General features: G+C 45.6%; 1 long non-coding RNA gene across 1 annotated transcript; it reads right to left on the reverse strand.

The window, feature by feature from the left end:
* Positions 1 to 9,296: 9,296 nt before the first annotated feature.
* Positions 9,297 to 12,985, reverse strand: LOC133215956 (uncharacterized). The gene is made up of 2 exons (XR_009726527.1): positions 12,894 to 12,985; positions 9,297 to 9,608 (listed from the first exon to the last, which is right to left on the reverse strand). It is a non-coding gene; the product is annotated as an uncharacterized LOC133215956 (long non-coding RNA).
* Positions 12,986 to 17,165: the final 4,180 nt, after the last annotated feature.

Consider the following 17,165-nt stretch of genomic DNA (forward strand, 5'->3'; position numbering starts at 1 on the left):
GGGAGGGGAGGAACAAAAAACACAGAGGGTGCGGGAAAGAAGCCGAAAGCAGGCACGGCCACAGGAGCCTCTGCCCAACCACAGGCCGTGGTTTCAGGATGCAAGGCACGAAGCAGTGATGCTCTCTGCAGCTATTCTCTCACCCTTCATTGCTCCTCATTGCCCCTTTAGCTCAGCTGTACCATCACAACCATTCGTGAGACACTGATGTTTGTGACACGTTCACGCAAGATCATTTGATTTGCACAGGCACCTATCAATTCTGCATGGTCACTAGAGAGCAGAGAGACACAGCAATGTCTAAACAGGAATTGTATTAAAAAGAGCAAACTCCAATATATTTTTCCTCCCTGGAAAGGCACACCCAAGAAGACCCTGAATTCTCATCTTGCCATTTAAATATAAATGATGCAACCTGGAGCATGTTGTGTGCTGTGTGAGAGATGCTATCATTTCTTTCTCTCTTGTCCAGATTAAGCTTTATGTTTTTTCACCCAATGTACAGACATTCACCACTACCCTGCTTCTTTCCCAGACTCACTGGGAATGCAGGGCTATGGAGCAATCAGTGGAGACTCATAGACTTTGACCCCTTAACTAATAAGCTTCATGCAAACCATGCCTAAAATCAGAGGTAAGGGATTGCACCATTGCTGGCTGGCTTTCCTTTCCAGCATCACCACTAAGCTCCCAGCAAACGCAGCAATATTTCAGCAGGTGGAAAGTTAGCTCCCTAAGCTCCTCACCCCAGCTCCCGGCTGTTTTGGTGCAGGCAGAAGAGACTCAGAGAGCAGTGGTTTTGTAACTAAGCGGATTTTAGCTCAAACTGCCAAGGAAAGGGGTATTTTCACTTTCTCCCCACTCCTGTCCCTACCTTTGTACTTTTGCTGGCATGAGCATCGGCCGAGCCAGGGAACTGATCCAGCTGGAACCTATCTGTTTGTCTTTTCCCTTTCTGCTGGGTTAGTTTTCAGAGGGATCAGATTCCTAATCTGGCAGATCACTCGAGAGCTGGTTTTGGCACCAGAGAGAGCACATCACCCTGCAGCATGGATTTAGATCAGCTAAAACCAAGCATAAACCTAGGCCTGCAGAGAACACCCATGACCCACCCTGTACCCACCCATGCAAAGATCCTTTGTCTGAGAAGGAAGGAGCCTTTTTCCACAGTACTGTTCAGCTCCAGAGGGGAACAGACATGTTTCGGGTAGCGCTGAGACACCACCTACCAGCTCTACCTGCTCCACTTGCATGTCCCTTGCCACTGCTCTGCTGCCCCTTCTCCTCAGCATTTGGTAAAGCCCTGGGCTCTACTCCAGCCTTCCTCTCATATCAGTATATCTGGTTTTTAAGCAGTACCTTGCCACTTACCCAGGTACTTTCTGTCCTCATGGACATTCATGCACTGGGACACTCAGCAGCCACAGACACGTGTAAGTTATGCATGTGCATGCCCAGGGCAGATGCATGCAAGCACGAACCTAAATATCACTGAAATATTCTGGTTCCCCCAGGCTGAAGAAATGGGCTGTATTGCTCTGAACCATCACTACTGAGCACACAGTGTTTCTATGGCTACACCTTCCCTGGCTTTCACTCCAGCATTCAGCAACACATTCACTTTGTCTGTCTGTCTCTCCCTTGCACGTACACGCACACAAACTAGACATCCTTCTTTCCTCACTCAGCCATCCCTTCTCCACTCCAAATAACACCTCTGCCCTTCCTCCCTCACACAGCCTAACAATTCAGGGTGGCTGTTTCTGGAGACCCAGCAGAAGAGGGGGCAAACACTTCTGATCCAGACTGTTTTCAAATGCCAGCAATCCCACAGCCAGGCTCATGAGCCTCCAAGCCTCTCCTTTTACAGCAAAGGTGGAGCCAGTAGTGTTTACTGAAGATCTTTAGTGTTATTTATGGTGACATGAAACCAAAGCAGCATGCAAAGAGCAGGCAGACCCTTTCGTCCCCCAGGCTGCTCACAAGAGGCTGGAGAGCTGGCTTGCTGAGTGACAATAAAGGAGAAACTATCTCCCAGGAATGCTCTAACAAGAAACCTCATGCAGAGGGGGTCAGCAGTACCTTGGCCTCAAGGTGACTTGTTTAGCAGTGTGCAATGAAGATAGCAGTCAGATGTTGGGGAAATGCTAATGGCTGGGAGCAGCTCGTGTCAAGCTGAGTAAATCCCTTGCTCTCCATTCTGAAATACAATGGCACATGAATGACTAAGCAATTCTGATAACAATTCAATAGACAAATGTCAGCTTGCTTTGATTAAACATTACTTCTGGAGCAGTTTCAGGGCAGCTAAAGACATAGCAGCCTCTCTTGCTCACCCCAGCCACCCGACCAGGGCACAGACATGTATTTCACAACAACTGATTTTTTTTTCTAAAGGAATTGGAACTCCTGTAGCATCTGAACTAAATCTGGATTTATGCAAGCACAGCTGGGGGCAGGGGGGAAATCAAAATAGCTCCTCTATTTTAAGATCTCAGTTTCACTGTCACTTCTCCCTTGCTACATCACAGTTATCACTTAGCACAGTAATAACACAGTCCGGTTTGGAGATACAGGTGGAACGGAGCCATGGATTACCACACTTCCACATATATTCTTGTGTATTTGCAGTACTGAAATAACATTCCCACAGCACAGGGTTAGTTCAGACAAACAGTTCAATTTAGGAATGTGGCTAAAACATGCACCTGGGCTTTTACACGGTGCAGGTCTAACCCTTCTTTTAATCATGTCCATATCTGTGCTGAAGGTTGGTCCTTCAGAAACAATAACTACTCCTTTTATTTTTGCAGAGAACATTTACGTGAGCAGCTTTTCCCAGTTTGAACCTTCTACCTTGCCAACCTCCAAATCAGTTTTGAATTATTAAAGTCATAACCTCACCCGCACGCACAGGTTTACACTCTTGTCTTCAGTCAGTTGTGAAATAAGCTGCTCAGTTCTGCATCCGTAATGGGGACTGCAGTGCAGACAGCAAAAGCACAGTCACAACTCGTGCTGTGCCTTCACCAATAGAGGTATATGATGCAAGCAGAGCACCTCAGAGAAGCATAACTCACCATCAGTGAGGAAAGGAAGAGACGTTGCTATTCCTGAAGCATTTTCACCTTTCTATCTATAGAAGAGGCTATCTGGGGTAACAGCAACATGGAATGATGTCCAGAACACGCTAAGTGAAATACTGTCTGTGCTGCAGTCTGCAGGAATGAGGGTTTCACTGCATGATCAGTGCTAGGCTGTGTTTCAGTGGTGCTTCTTGCTTTGTAGTTGAGAGAACACATGGAGAAAAGCAAGCAAGAATTTCCTACACCTCCATTCTACTGATCTGTCGATCACTAAGAAGGAAAATCACCCCTTGCAAATGTCCAGAGCCACCATGAGTCCCAGGGGCCTCATTGCTGCATTTGGCCATAGTCTAGAACAGAGAGTGATAATGTCATTTCTCTAATCCCATTTTCAAGAAAGCCCCTTGCCTGCTCTCCTTTCTTCTGGGCTGCGAATGAGCATGTGGAAGCAATTTGCCCTTGTATATACACAATCCACATCCACAGTAGTACATCAAGTCTGTGCTACCTAGGTTATTGTTAACTGAGGCCATTTCTTTAGATGTGGTAATTGTCAGATGCTTCGTCCTACAGGCAGAGATCTTAGCGAGGATATCTACACTGAGTGCACAAAAGATTCACAGGGACAATGACTGCATGTTTGTGTATAGGTGTATATACATAAACACGCACAGCAAGTAACTAGGAGACAGAAGAGTCCTGCTTGCCCCAAGCTGCTAAGGGGAATTCTCAACTGATCTTTGCAGCTCTCATTTGGTAGCACAAAGCCACTTTGAAAAATCATCAGGTCAGCCCTTACAGCTTTGTTGTTTTCAATATTCTTTGAGAGTTTCCTCTGATGCCTGATTTGCTTTATTAAAGAAACCTACTCAAAGGGATTTGTGTGCATTCTCAGCTTGATTTGTGAACTCCAACAGGAGGGGCAGCCAGTAAAATTAATGAGGTTCTGGGCAAGTGATTGCACATGCAAACCCACAGACATAAAGCATTAACTGACTGTCTAATTAACAAAGGCCACGTGCCCGACTAAGCATGCAAACGCTGCTGCTTATACACGCGCACTGACACACATAAATGTCTCAGTGAGGATGCATTTGCAAGTGTCTGTTTGGAACGATGATGAAGCACACACCCTGCCCCCACCAACACTTTTCAGTATGCAGAAAATATATACATGAAATAATCTGCTGCCCATTTCTGTAATGAGCACGAATTCTTTCTGGAAAGGAACACAGCAGGTCTCCAGGCTCATGCAGGCACTGCTTTAAAACCACCTTCTAGAAGGGGGCAAATGAAGGACAAAGAGGCCTTGAAAGAAAAGTTTTAACTCCTTTTCAGACATCTTGTCATTGCAAGTGAAGGGCTGCTTTCACGTTACAGTGTCATCACACTAGGTGGCAAGAGGTCAGGGGCATATGGTTCCTAACTCTGTTAAGTTCTTAGCATGCAACACTCAACCTCTGGGTCTTCGTCTCCTTCCTGATCAAAATTCCCTTTTTTTAAAAATTCACAGCCATAAAATTAAAAGAGGAAAAAAAAGTCTAAAACAGCCAACAAACAAGAGCTAGAAACAGCAATGTCTTGGAGGGGGTGGTTACGCTACAGGGTACCTGTTCTATATCAGTTCACTTAACTCAATTAACTGTGCTGCCAGATCACATCATTTTGGGACACAGATATGATCACTCAGCTGGGGAGGCCAAGAAGGCAAAATCCTGGAAAGCTAATAGCAATCTCAGGAATACCCTTTGCAGCCGACCTGCAAAGGGTATTCCTGAGAGTGCTGTAAAGGTCAGGAAGTATAGGAGAGCTATACAGGATCCTGGTCTGTGTGAACAGGGAAGCATTTGAACTTCTCACCTCTGAGTCTCGAATGACCAAATCCTGTCCTCTGCTCCTCTCTGTGCACCTCTGCTATCTGCAGTGGGAATTGCACAGATATCCAAACTTTCCCTTTGCATTTGTACTTGTGGCCAGTGGGTTCACTGAACTGAAGCTCAGGGTTTCCCTCAACTTGTGGCTCAGCCCTACTCCCCCCCAAATGCTCAGAAACTCAGCTTTCCCAAGGAGCCAAGGAGGCCAAGGGGGGGTGTTAGAAAAATAAGTTGTGTCTGTGCTGTGTTTGGAAGATCTCCAAAGATATTTCAGGTGCTGATGAGACCTTCCAGCACATCCATTTAGAGTCTGCAGTTTCCCTTCCTTCCTGCATTATTTACCATACAATCCCAAGCTGCTTAAAGGACTGTTGCAAGCTATTTTCCAAATCATCCTTTCCTCTCTGTGCTGTTTCATATAATAATCTCTCCAAAATCTATTTCAGGAGTGGTGTTTTGCAGCAGAGGGTTGTTTTGATTGCTTTTCCCAACTGTTCTGTTGCAGGCACAGAAAGTTGATTCATTATCATAAAGTTGTCGTCAAGGACAGGGTTACAGATCCTGTGCCCTGACAGTCTCACCTTGCTCAAGTGTCCTTTCTGGAACAGGGACGCAGAGGCTCAGAACGACAAGTGCAAGGCTATGCCCATTAATTTGTTGCTGCAGAGTTGCTGCTGATTATCAGAGCTGTGGGCAAGGATTTGTTTTCAGAGTTGCTTAGGGATGGCAGGTCATATTGATTTCTTAGAGCAAGGTCCTTGATAAACCTTTGGATTATTCTTATACTATGCATGAGCATCTTGGCAGTCTGACTATTAAAGGAAAAAGAGCCTGGACTTTGCCAGCAGCAGTGTTAGAGAATGGGAAAGTAAAATAAAAATAAAACAGGGAGTATATTTTGAGCTGGCAAAATTTGAAAATGCTTTTTTCAAAACCACCCAGAAATCCCAAATCTGTATACCTCAAACCTTACCCTGGAACCAAAGGCGCATTTTGCGTCAGAGAGACTGAACTTCATTTTCTACCAGATTTCAAAGTTTCTCAACCACCCAGCATTCATATTAGCTTGCTATTTCAGATTTAGCTGCCCTGCTTTTACCCCAAGAGCATCTCTCTGGGAAGCGAGTGCACTTCCACACCACACATTCAAAGCCAGAGTGCTTCACTTGCTTGAGCAGGTTTTGGCAAAGCTCGGTGCAGTTCTCAGCTTTGAAGCATAATTGCCCAACTACAGCAGTGACTTCGGTCTCCAAAGGCTAAAAGGAGAAAGAGAAAGGAAGGAGGTGGGAGGACAGTTGAGGATAGCACATTTCAGATGTGGGATACAGTTCTTTCTTTCTTGGAGGCCTATTTCTGGATGCTGCTGGAGAAGTGGACAGCTAAAAGAAGCGAGCAAACATAAAATGAAAGAGTGCATTAGAAAGCACACACAGCCCACACACCATGACAGGCAAGAGCTGGGGGACCTGTGTAATCAGAGCTATAATGATTCCATAATTTCACATCCAAACATAATTAGTTGAGGTACGTTCTTTGACAGCTAGAGATTTGCAAAATTAGGGTCAAGCAGGTTCATTTTTTTAATTGCTCTCATTTCCCCCCTCTGTGTTGTTTCTTGTCACTTTATAGCCTCCTCCCTGGGCCAAATGCATCCCTCGGGTAACCCGGCTTTTAAAAAAGCCTCCATGAATTTGATCCCTTGTACCTTGGAAGCATGGAAACACGGCAACAAATAGTTTTCTGCCTGTGTGACTGGCCTGTCACATGTCTTGGCACATCTGAAGGCCTGTGTGTTCGGCTGCCAGCCATAAGAGCCCAATTCCCTGAAAAATACAATCAAATTGTAGGCTGCTCCCTACTCCATACATTACTGCTGTCAACTGCAGTAACAGCAGATAGTAGGAAACCAGCCTGCCTAGTTCCAGCGAGATTAGTATCCACAGTTTCAGATGGCAGCAGAATGTGCGATTTAAGGGGTGATTTAAATATGCAGTCAGATTCATTAACTAGTTTTATTCCACCTAATTAAACAAGCCAGGACAGAAAGCCCTCTATGTCCAGACATCCCACAGAGTAGTCCCTCTCAAAGATGATGTGCCCTTAATTTAAGCCCATCAAACATGTGAGTTGTTTATACATTTGATCACATAGTACTTACTTGATGACCCTCACTTATCTGAAGCAGAACTGTACCATCCACAGTCTATCAACAGACTTAAAAGTTCCCGCGATTGCCCAAAACATGCATCACTCACACTTATTCTATCCCGGGGAAGTGGATAACAGCAGCTCCACTAAACAGACCCCAGGTCTGCTCAAACAGCTCCCCAGTCAGAAGTCAAAGCCCAGGCTGGGGCTAGTGGAGCTAAATTAACTGGCCAGGAGCATAGTTTAAGCTTGCACAGACATAGCTGAGAAGAGCAAAGCCAACAGCCCCAGCACAGCAGAAAATAAGCCCAAAGACGTGTCCAGCCACATGTTGCATGGCTGGCACTTTTTGTACTTGCCTTCCTCGGCATCCTGCCCTGCAAATACAACAGCTGGAAATGAACGGGGTGTAAATGGTGTGCACGCACATATAAGGCATATGTTTTCTGTGCCCTTTATGGCTATACAAGCCCCTGTATTAATTTCATAAATGGATGTCAGGCAGATAGAAACTTCACATGAACATACCCACATACAGAAAACATTTCTATGGGTGTTATTTTGACACAGTTTACAAGTTTGGGGAGGTTTTTGTTTAGGAAAAACACAAGACGGGAAATGTGGGGTTTTTCTGATTGATGCTCAGTGTCTTCTTTTGCACTCCAAATCCTTTTTGTGATCGATTGGAATATCTGAGGGCACAGTAAAGCCTCAGGTAATTTGTGAAGTGCATAGGGGTTACATGGGGCGTGATAGGGGAGCAGAGATTATATTTGTGCAGCACAATGCTTTGGAATAAATTATATTAATATTTACATAATCTATAAATATGCTAATTTTATACGTGACTCTTTTGTCCTCCAAAATAGCAGCGCCTTTCACAAAACACCTACTTAAAGGATACAGCAACCCACACAAAATGGTAAACTGAAATTTGTGGAAAGATCACCAGGTCACAAGTTTTACTCTTCAAAAAGACGTAACATTCTGTAATGTCACCAGTGATTGCCATTTTACATCACCATTCATAAAACACCCTTTATTCAAAGAACAGCCACATGAAAGGAGGATCGGTGGCAGTGAACCTACCGCAATTTCAATGCTGCTGTCACATGTCATGATATTAAAGCTGTCTCGTAAAACCAGAAAATACATGGGTATCACATGGAAGATTTGTCTTAGAGGACCTGAGGAAAAGGCATTCAGTATCCAGGCCCCGTGCCCAGGTTTGGAGTGGTTACGCACAATCTGTCCCTTCTCCAACCTGTGACCTTTCACTATCGCCTGGGAATGCTGAGTGCCACGTGCCTCCCGGTCCCTGTTCCAGCAAACCCAGCAGCTCCAGAGCGCCCGAGTCCTGCCACACATGCATGCACACAAAAGCCAGAGTAGTTGCAGGACACATACCCTGCCGTTGCAGAAGGGCCAGTTCAAGCTGTTGCTTTAGTTAGATTAACACCACCACCCTTCACTGGTTCAACTGTAGAAGACCTTCCTCAAACCGTAAGGACTGAAGATTCCTCAGATGTTACCGGCTTTAATGAAATCTTCTATTCACCAAGAAATCATGGTACAGCCACTTTCACACAGTGTCACTTCACCCTGAACTGCCCCCCATGCCCATTCTAAGGGGTTACAGGCACCCAGTACAGCTTTTGAAGGCAATCTGAATCAAATCAAGATACAGGTGTTTCCTCAATCCAAACCAGCAGGACCATGTTTTAGAAGCTGAATCCCACCTACCACCCTAGAAACCTACAGCCAGCCTTGCCAGGACATTCTGCAGGCTGGTGAGGGAAGTCACTATCTGTTCCATTAACAGAAGTGAGGAGACATCCACTGACATCCCATTTTATAGGGCAACTAGATAAACTCCATTAAAATAGAATCTAGGTATGCCAGGGGACAATCTGAAAAGACATTATATGGTCTGGCAGCAAAGGCAACAGAGTTCCAAAAGCATAAATCACATTAAAGCATATGCAGCCCAGGCGAGGACACCTGAAGTTTGCACATATGGCTGCTCCACTGGGACGGGGCTGTCTGCTGCAGGCATGCAAATCAAAGCCTGTGCATCTCATTACCCAGGCTGGGAGACATCATTCAGGCCTGGGATGAGTGGCTGAGATTCCCCCAGCGCCGTAATGGGGTGACAGTTTGGCAGCATCAGCAGTCAGGTTGGCCTCTATCCTTCACAGATGTTGCTGTGCTAAGGACAAGGAGGTGTTTATTTTACAGGAAGATGGTGTCTTGGCCTGTGGCACACAGCCAAACAGCCCAAGGTCAGCTCCCCATATACTGTAGGGGTTCTTTTTGGCACCCCTCCCAAGCAGCTACAGCATTCTTGGTTGCAGCATTGGTGAGGCAGGAGGGGAGGTAGGGAACATTCCTATGACGGGAATTCTCCAAGCCTGCAATGCCCAGGGTCTGCATAGCACAAGGCAGTCACACTGAAGTTCCTCAGAGTTTATGTGTCCGGATGGCAGCTGTGGATCAGATGCTTAAGGTGCAATAAAAGAGAAAATGTCATATTGATATTCTCACTCCTCCTCTTGCCATAACACCATTCATCTCCACTACTCCCACTTCAGGTGCAACTGGATTGGGGTGCGTTTGCTGAAACCCACCTAGGGAAGCCCTGGAAAAGAATGATTTCCAAGCCACTAAATTGATTCTTCTCTCCATGTGTACTACAAAGCCATAACAATGTTGCCTGAGTAAGGGCCAAATCTTTTGTTGCTTGTACCTGTGTCAATGTGGAGTAACTGCACTGGAATTAAGTTCTTAATAGTATTAATTTATAGAACTGCCAACTTGCTATTTGAAAACTTTCTAAGTATGCAGAATTAACAGCTCTCATTACTTCCACTGGTGCAAATACAATCAGAGTCTGGCTTAATTTTAATACAGAGAAGAGAGGAAAATCAATAAGAGCTTGGCACACCTCCACCTTCATGGAAAAGCTCCAACTATGACGTTTCCTAGTTACAACTTTGGGGAACTTTTGAAAGGACACTGTTCCAGGTCACACTGCTTCCATTTGTATTGCATGCAGCCCCCAGAACCCAGTATTCCCTAAAAAGTACACAGAGAGCTCCTGAACACTGCAGTACAGAGGTTCCTCTTTGCCCATTTTAAACACTTCAGTGAGCAGCATTCCCCAATATCTGCTACTGCTCATTTTGCACTGCCTTTTGATAAAATCAGCTCCCAGGCTCTAAGTTTCTGTCTCAGGCTGTGAGGACCTGATACAGTGACCACTAACAATGGGAAATATAAATACTGCAGGAAGTACTCAAGCAAACAGCACCCTATTACTCCAGGGGGAAGGCATTAGGGAAAAACAGTTTAAAATGCAATTGGCTTCATGTACATTTGAACAGGAATATCCTCACCTTCAAACCTACACACAGCTCCAAGCTTCAGTGAGGATTGATAGTCCTATGTGCCTATTGAGATAGATCAAACACTATTTTTAATCACATCTTACAACCACACTGTCCCAAATGCTTTGCATGTCAAAGCAATCAAGGGAGCAAAATGAGAGAAAACTGTGATGCAGAGCTGCAACGCAAGGAATAGATTTGTGCTTTGGATCCAAAGTCCTCATAGGAAAGAACGATCTCAAAAGGCACAGGCAAAGCAGAAGGGGAAAGCTGTATGAGATGGGGCTGGAGCAGAGCTGAAGAGCTGACAAGGTGGAGAGAAACAAGAAGGGAACGTCTTGCAAAATGGATTAAGCTGTAGGAGCCGAAAGCATTAGAGGCAAAGGCTCGGGGCAGAGGGAGGGCACTCAAGGACACTGCAGCAGAACTTGCAGGCTCTCAACGCTTGCGCTGAACTTTCTGTTCCCGGCTGCCTGTTTTGGAGTGTGTTCTGGGGATGCCTCCTCTTGGGAGTTCGCCTGCTGGAAGAAGGTTACGAAGCCAGAGCCTGGCAATGCTTATGTTGTAGTGTGACAGCGGCACATAGGCATGCTGTGACGCAGCATCTTTATATGGCACTGAAAAGTCATGCTGGGGCAAAGGGATGGGATTTGCAGGTTTTACAACTCAAGGGACCCTTCGCAGCCCACAACGGTAGCCACTCACTGCATGTGAAATTCAGCTGTTTCCTTCTGCAAAGGACTGGAGAGTCTCCTTGTGTGTTGCTCAATTATACCCCACTCTGCAAACTCTCTTGAGCTGGGATTTGAATCTGCTCTGTGTACAATAAATCTCAGCCAAAAAAGAAGCCTCATATGGTTTGCCAAAATATGTTCAGAGATCCCAGAGGTCATTACAAAAGTTAGTAATATTAACAAACTCTCTTTCAAGACAGTGTGTACGATCAGTGTGTCAGACCAGGGAAGTTTCTTCTTCTCCAACACACAAAGACAGGGGCTGTGTTTCTAAGTCAATGCTGAGATGTGGCAGGGGACCCCAGGGGTGAGCTGGAGTAGGACTGTGTCCCACTGAGATCTGAGGGTGCCAAACAGCTCTCCAGCTATTTGCAGCACAACGCACTTGACTCTGTTTCTGCAGATCCCCACATGCCAGAGGCAGCTGGGCAGTGTCTTGAGTGTGGGGTCATGGAAGGGGAGAGTTGTTGCGTGAGCTGCAAGAGGCAGTGCTAGCAAGGGGAAGGCAAGACAGGAGCCAACCATGCGAGTCACACACATGCTGTGGGAACATCAACAGGTCCGTCCTGTGCAGTAACATCTTAACCCTATCTCCAAGCAAGGCAGAGGAGTGAAGACCCATGTGTATTTGCTACCTTTGCCACACAAGCACAAGCAAATCTCTTGTTCTGCAATCTCAGTGCTTCCCCTCCAAGGGCTCTGCCTTTTGCCTCATGTTCCCAAATGCCATGAGAACCCTCCAGGGGGGCAGGCCAGGGGAAATTCAGGCTCAGCACTTGTTGCAGCTCCTTTCTCTGTGTCACAGGCCAGGCCTTCATGCAGGAGTTCCTTGCTGTGGCGCACACTGCTTTCATTTCATTTCATTTTCATCCAGAAAGGAGCTGAAAGCTGGCAGTTTACTTCTTGGGAAAGGGAAGGGGTGCCTCTTCAGTCAGCCAGCACTGACCTGAGCTCAGGAGGATGGAAGGGAGGAGGCTGACGCTTCTCTACCGGGTGTCATTGTATTAGAAACAAACTGGCATTAACCTCACCCATATGTAGGATGGGCACAGATGCCAAGTCACAGAAAGCATGAGGACTGTTTACAGTACAGATGTCAGAGTACCCCAGCCCTGCAGGATGCACAAACTGCTGCTGCTTCTACGTGGGTACAAACCAAATCCTGCAGAAGAGATTCTGCCCTTCTCCCTTCTGCACTGCATGGGGTCCATCATCAAACCCTGCTGCTTTGACTCACTATTTTCCTAAAAGTGATAAATCTGTCTCCAAGTAAATGCCATTGAGAAAGGTTCAGCCTTAGGAGAAGGATTTTGAGAGCACTGTGCTCAGACAAGCAACCTGAACTGAATCCTAACTAGAACATCCCATGGGCACATTCGTGGTAATTATTATATAAGAAACAGTTTAATATGAGATAAAGTTCCTGTATCCTTTGTACTCCACAGACAAAGCACAAGGCAAGGCAAGGAAACAGAGGAGCTTTTTAATTGTCTCATGTCCACACACATGACCGCTGCTGCTGCTCAGTCCTTAAATAAAACACAAACCCTAAGTCAGAACTCTCTGTACACCCAATTCTTCCATTAACTTCTCTATGCAAGGAGTGTGCGATTGGACACCATCACACAGGACCCGGCCAGGATCCTTCCCAATCTCTCTGCTTACTGGGAACCCCTTGCAAGTCTCAAGCTGAAATCTGTAATGAAGCAGATACTGTTGCTCATGAAAACCAAGCTGCTCAGACTGCTTTGTGTTTGCAGGGTTGCTAGGGAGCACTGGTTACTATTACTAGTTTATTTTTTTAAGGCCTCTGAACAACTTATGGAAACAAGTTATTCCACGCTCACCAGAAGGAACGAAGCCTGGCTCTCTACAGCTTTGAGTCGTTGTCCCTGAAAACGTTTTTTTCCCAGCACAATGTCCCCTCCCTATCCCAAAAGACAGCATCTCCTTCCCACATCTCAATTCTGCTTGGCACACCAAGATAGAGCAGAAGCAATAGCTGGGTCACAACTATGAACTTGGCTGGCTTGCTGGCTGGCTGGGAGCTACCAACAGTGGCCAATTACTAAATTCTGCCTATTTTGCTCTCACTAGGGGACTAATTTTGGACTTTCTCTGCTATCTAGTCATCAGTTTTCATAAAATCTGTAGGAATTTTATTCTCTTTGTGATTTCATGAGTCCAGCTGAAATTTGGCCAAAAGCTTTTTTCTGAGGGGAAGAGGGAGCAGGCAGTCAAGCTGCACAATCTGGAAACCAGGCTGAAAGCACAGACAGTGAGGAGCTACCAAGATTTTGCAACCAGATACACAGGGAAAAAAAAATCCCATTAAGTTCTCATACTTACTCAGTATCCTATTTGTAGCTGTATCCAATAATGATTCTTCTGACACAGACTATTTGATGAACACACCTAAGACCTGGCAAGTGTGACTGTCAGAACACTGATGTGATGAGGATTCACACTCAGGATGTAGCAATTTAGATGACACAGATACCATTAAAATGCCAGGGTCCAGAGTGCAAAAGCAAATGGACAAGGTCTGAGAACCCCAAGCCTTGAAGCTGACCACTTGTTAATGGCAGCGTTGCACCTCTCCTACAAGACAGGAGTTAAGCAGCTCTCAGTTTCTCAAGCTTTCCTTTCAAAAGGGTCCTTTTGGGAAAATTTCTCATGGTTGCTAACAAACATTCCTCTCCCCAGCACTAGCAACACAGGGAGAGCGTAGGCGCGATGCACCTGTGAACATACTGCAGTGATGCGGGTGTGCTAACAAGTGCTTTTGAGCAAAGGATAATGCATGTGGGTACACAGAGGCACAGGCAACGAGGTCATCCGGTCACCTTTGCTACAGAGCTTGTGAGTAAGTGTGGAAGCTAGTGTACTCAGGAGACATCAGGCCTGTGCAAACACACATCATCAAGTCACAGAATCATAGACTGGATGAGCTTGGCACAGACCTCTGGAAGTTACCTGGTCCAAACGCCTGCTCAAGCAGGGCCACCCACAGCCAGTTGCCCAAGACCATGTCCAGACATCTCTTTGGTATCTATAAGAATGGAAAGTCTACAAACTCTCTAGGCAACAACCTTAGTGATTGGTCACTCGCACAACAAAGAAGTGTTTCCTGATGTTCAGACAGACCCTGTCATGTTTCAGTGTGCACCCATTCCCTCTTGTCCTGCCACTGGGCACCACTGAAAAAGCTTGGCTGTCTCCTTTGCACCCTCTTTTCAGGTATCTGTATACTTTGAGGAGATCCTCTCCGAGACTTCTCCAGGTTGAACAGTCCCAGCTCTCAGTTGCTTCTCCTAGGAGAAGTGTTCAAGTCCCTTAATGATCTTAGTGGCCCTTCACTGGACTTTCTCCAGTAGCTCCACATCTCTCTTGTCCTGGAGAGCCCAGAGCTGTACACAATACTCTAGACACGCTTATGAGCACAAATACAGAGTGCTTCAGGGACTGTTAAGGGAGACAGTACCACCTGCAGAGTGGCAGGCATTTGGTTTTGTGAATACCTCCTTTCTAAACCTGGAGCCTTCCTTCTCATTGCCTTTTGGCTCCAATGTGACTCTAGGATGAACAGCCTCTGGGAAGGACAAATTTAGTGACAGGGAAAAGGAACCAGGACCTTGAAAGGCACTGGCCTACAGAGCATAGCTTTGCACCATTCCACAGCTGTCAAACACAGGACGGAATTAAGCAAGGACAAAGCAGCAGCTATAGATCAGTATCTCAAAGATGTCTTCAAACATTACTTATCATCAGCAACTAGAAGAGTTTCATCTCGTGTGAATAGCTCACTCCCCAGAGTCCCACCACATTCAAGAAGATTATATTTATATTGAAAAAGGCTTTTTATTGACTCTCTTCTCTCAAATAATTGATAAGCTCTTATTGCCATCCCACTTTGCTCAACCTCAGCCCCAGTTGTGCCCAAGGTCTGGTCTAGTTCCAGCCCATCTCATTATCTAAAGCACCAGAAGCAGGTGGTGTTTACAGGACTTGCTGGAAGAAACTATTTCTGCACGAAGAATAAAGATGTGAAGGTCACACTGGGAAACATACCTTATTCAGAGCAAACACTATTCAGCTCTGTTTGATTATGTATCTCTTTGCAGTCATATTCCTATTCCTTTTTTATTTCTTCTTTCCCTTTCTTTCTTTCCTCATTGTCTTTTCCTCTCTTAAGGACAGAGTCAGCATCCACTAAAGTCAGGGAGGAAACTTCCACAGACTTCAGTGGTCTTTGAAGCCTTTCAAACCTTCTGACCTCTCCTCCCTGGGCAGCAAATCACCTCAGTTAGTTTCACTGTTCAAGTATGAGGAGAACATTAAACCAGTGAACAAACTGAAGGGCACGAGACGTTATCTAGGCCAATATCTCTCATCCAGTTCAAACTTATTTTTCCCAGGGATAAAAAAGTGAGGACTGTGCTATGCCAGGATGGATTTAGGGAGGCTTTAGGGAAACAAAAATGAGCTTATTCTTTTCACTTGACTTGATGGAGATGATGGACTGTTCTGACCATAGTATTTTTAATGTCAACTTCCAAATAAAAGCGGATGACAGTGAAATGAACAGTGGTGGACACCAGTGACACTTAGAATCCTTACACCATGACACCTCCATTCCCCCTTACCCAAAAGACACAATTTCCAACCTAGACCAGTCCACCAGAAGCTTTGTCACTCATCCAGGTTTAGCTAACATCTACAACACCTGGAATGCAAAGTTCAGATTCAACATCTGGTTTGTATGCTTTTTCATTCTCTACCTTATTTTCTTTTAATCCCCTTTGCTCACTTGTACAACTTCTACAGCTCTGTTCTCCCCCTCCGTGTCCCCTTAAGTTCCTCATGGGAGAGGTACGGTTTTATCCCAGTAAACTACGTGGACATGCCTGAGGATAGCAGAAGTTACCGAAAGCATTTAGCTATGTATGTTGAGGTACCACATCTCCACAGTGGCACTTTCCTACCTGCTGCTGTCAGCCTGGTTGGCCAACATCAGGACCTTCTTCTTCAGCAGCCACTGCAGAGGAGACTGCTAATTTCAGAGTCTGCATAGCAGCTCCCCTGCAGCCTTCCCCACATCGTACACTCACCAAAGCAGACCCCCTGTTGTGTGCCAGCACACACCCCATCTCTCCAAGCACAGCTAAGACCAAGACCCTGCACTTAACCCCAGTTCTGCATTGCAGTTGTTGCTGGGATTTGCCAAGCTTTCCATTCAGTCATGCTCAGCTCAAAATTAGGCTCCATGCTAAGCACTGTGGGAAGCTGCAATGGAACAAAATGGACTACAAGGTTGCCGGACTTATTTTTCACTCCTTACATTAACTAATTAGCTTTCTTCCTCATTAAAGTCCCTTCAAGCATATCAATTACCTAGCTCTGATGGCAAGGATGGTACAATAGCCCTCAGTGCAATCAGATGAGTTGGAATTCAGCACAGCAGACCAACAGGGCAGAGGATTGGGTTACCCGTGTGTCAGCAAAAGGGCATTATTCTCCTGACCTCCCTTTTGCAACAAGAGCTGAATGGTGGTTAGGAGAGGAGAGAGGAAATGCCAGGAAAATAGCACAATAAGCACCTTCCAAAGAGAAACCAATGCTGTGACAAAAGGCAAGACAAATATTTAAAATGTCAGCCTAAAATTAGGACAGCCTAAAACTTGGCCTCTGTCATCTTCTGTTTCTATCTAAAGAGAGCAGCTTTTAAACTTCTGTCTTGGATAAGACAATTCCCTCACTTCCCTCTACAAAAACTGAGGGAATGGTGAAGACAAGGGATCTGTCTTAGTCGTGCTTCCACTCTCAGAAGCTCATGGCCCAAAACTCACCCACAATAAACATGCCTTGCCCAGCAGCTCAACAGCAGCAGATTTCCATATGTGAATTTTGGGTCAGCCTCAGAATTTTCCAAGCCAA

This window comes from Neopsephotus bourkii, unplaced genomic scaffold (genome assembly GCF_033783945.1).
Source record: "Neopsephotus bourkii isolate Nb327-2 ecotype Australia unplaced genomic scaffold, CSIRO-AGI_Nbou_v1 NB_1016, whole genome shotgun sequence".
NCBI classification, from domain to species: domain Eukaryota; kingdom Metazoa; phylum Chordata; class Aves; order Psittaciformes; family Psittacidae; genus Neopsephotus; species Neopsephotus bourkii.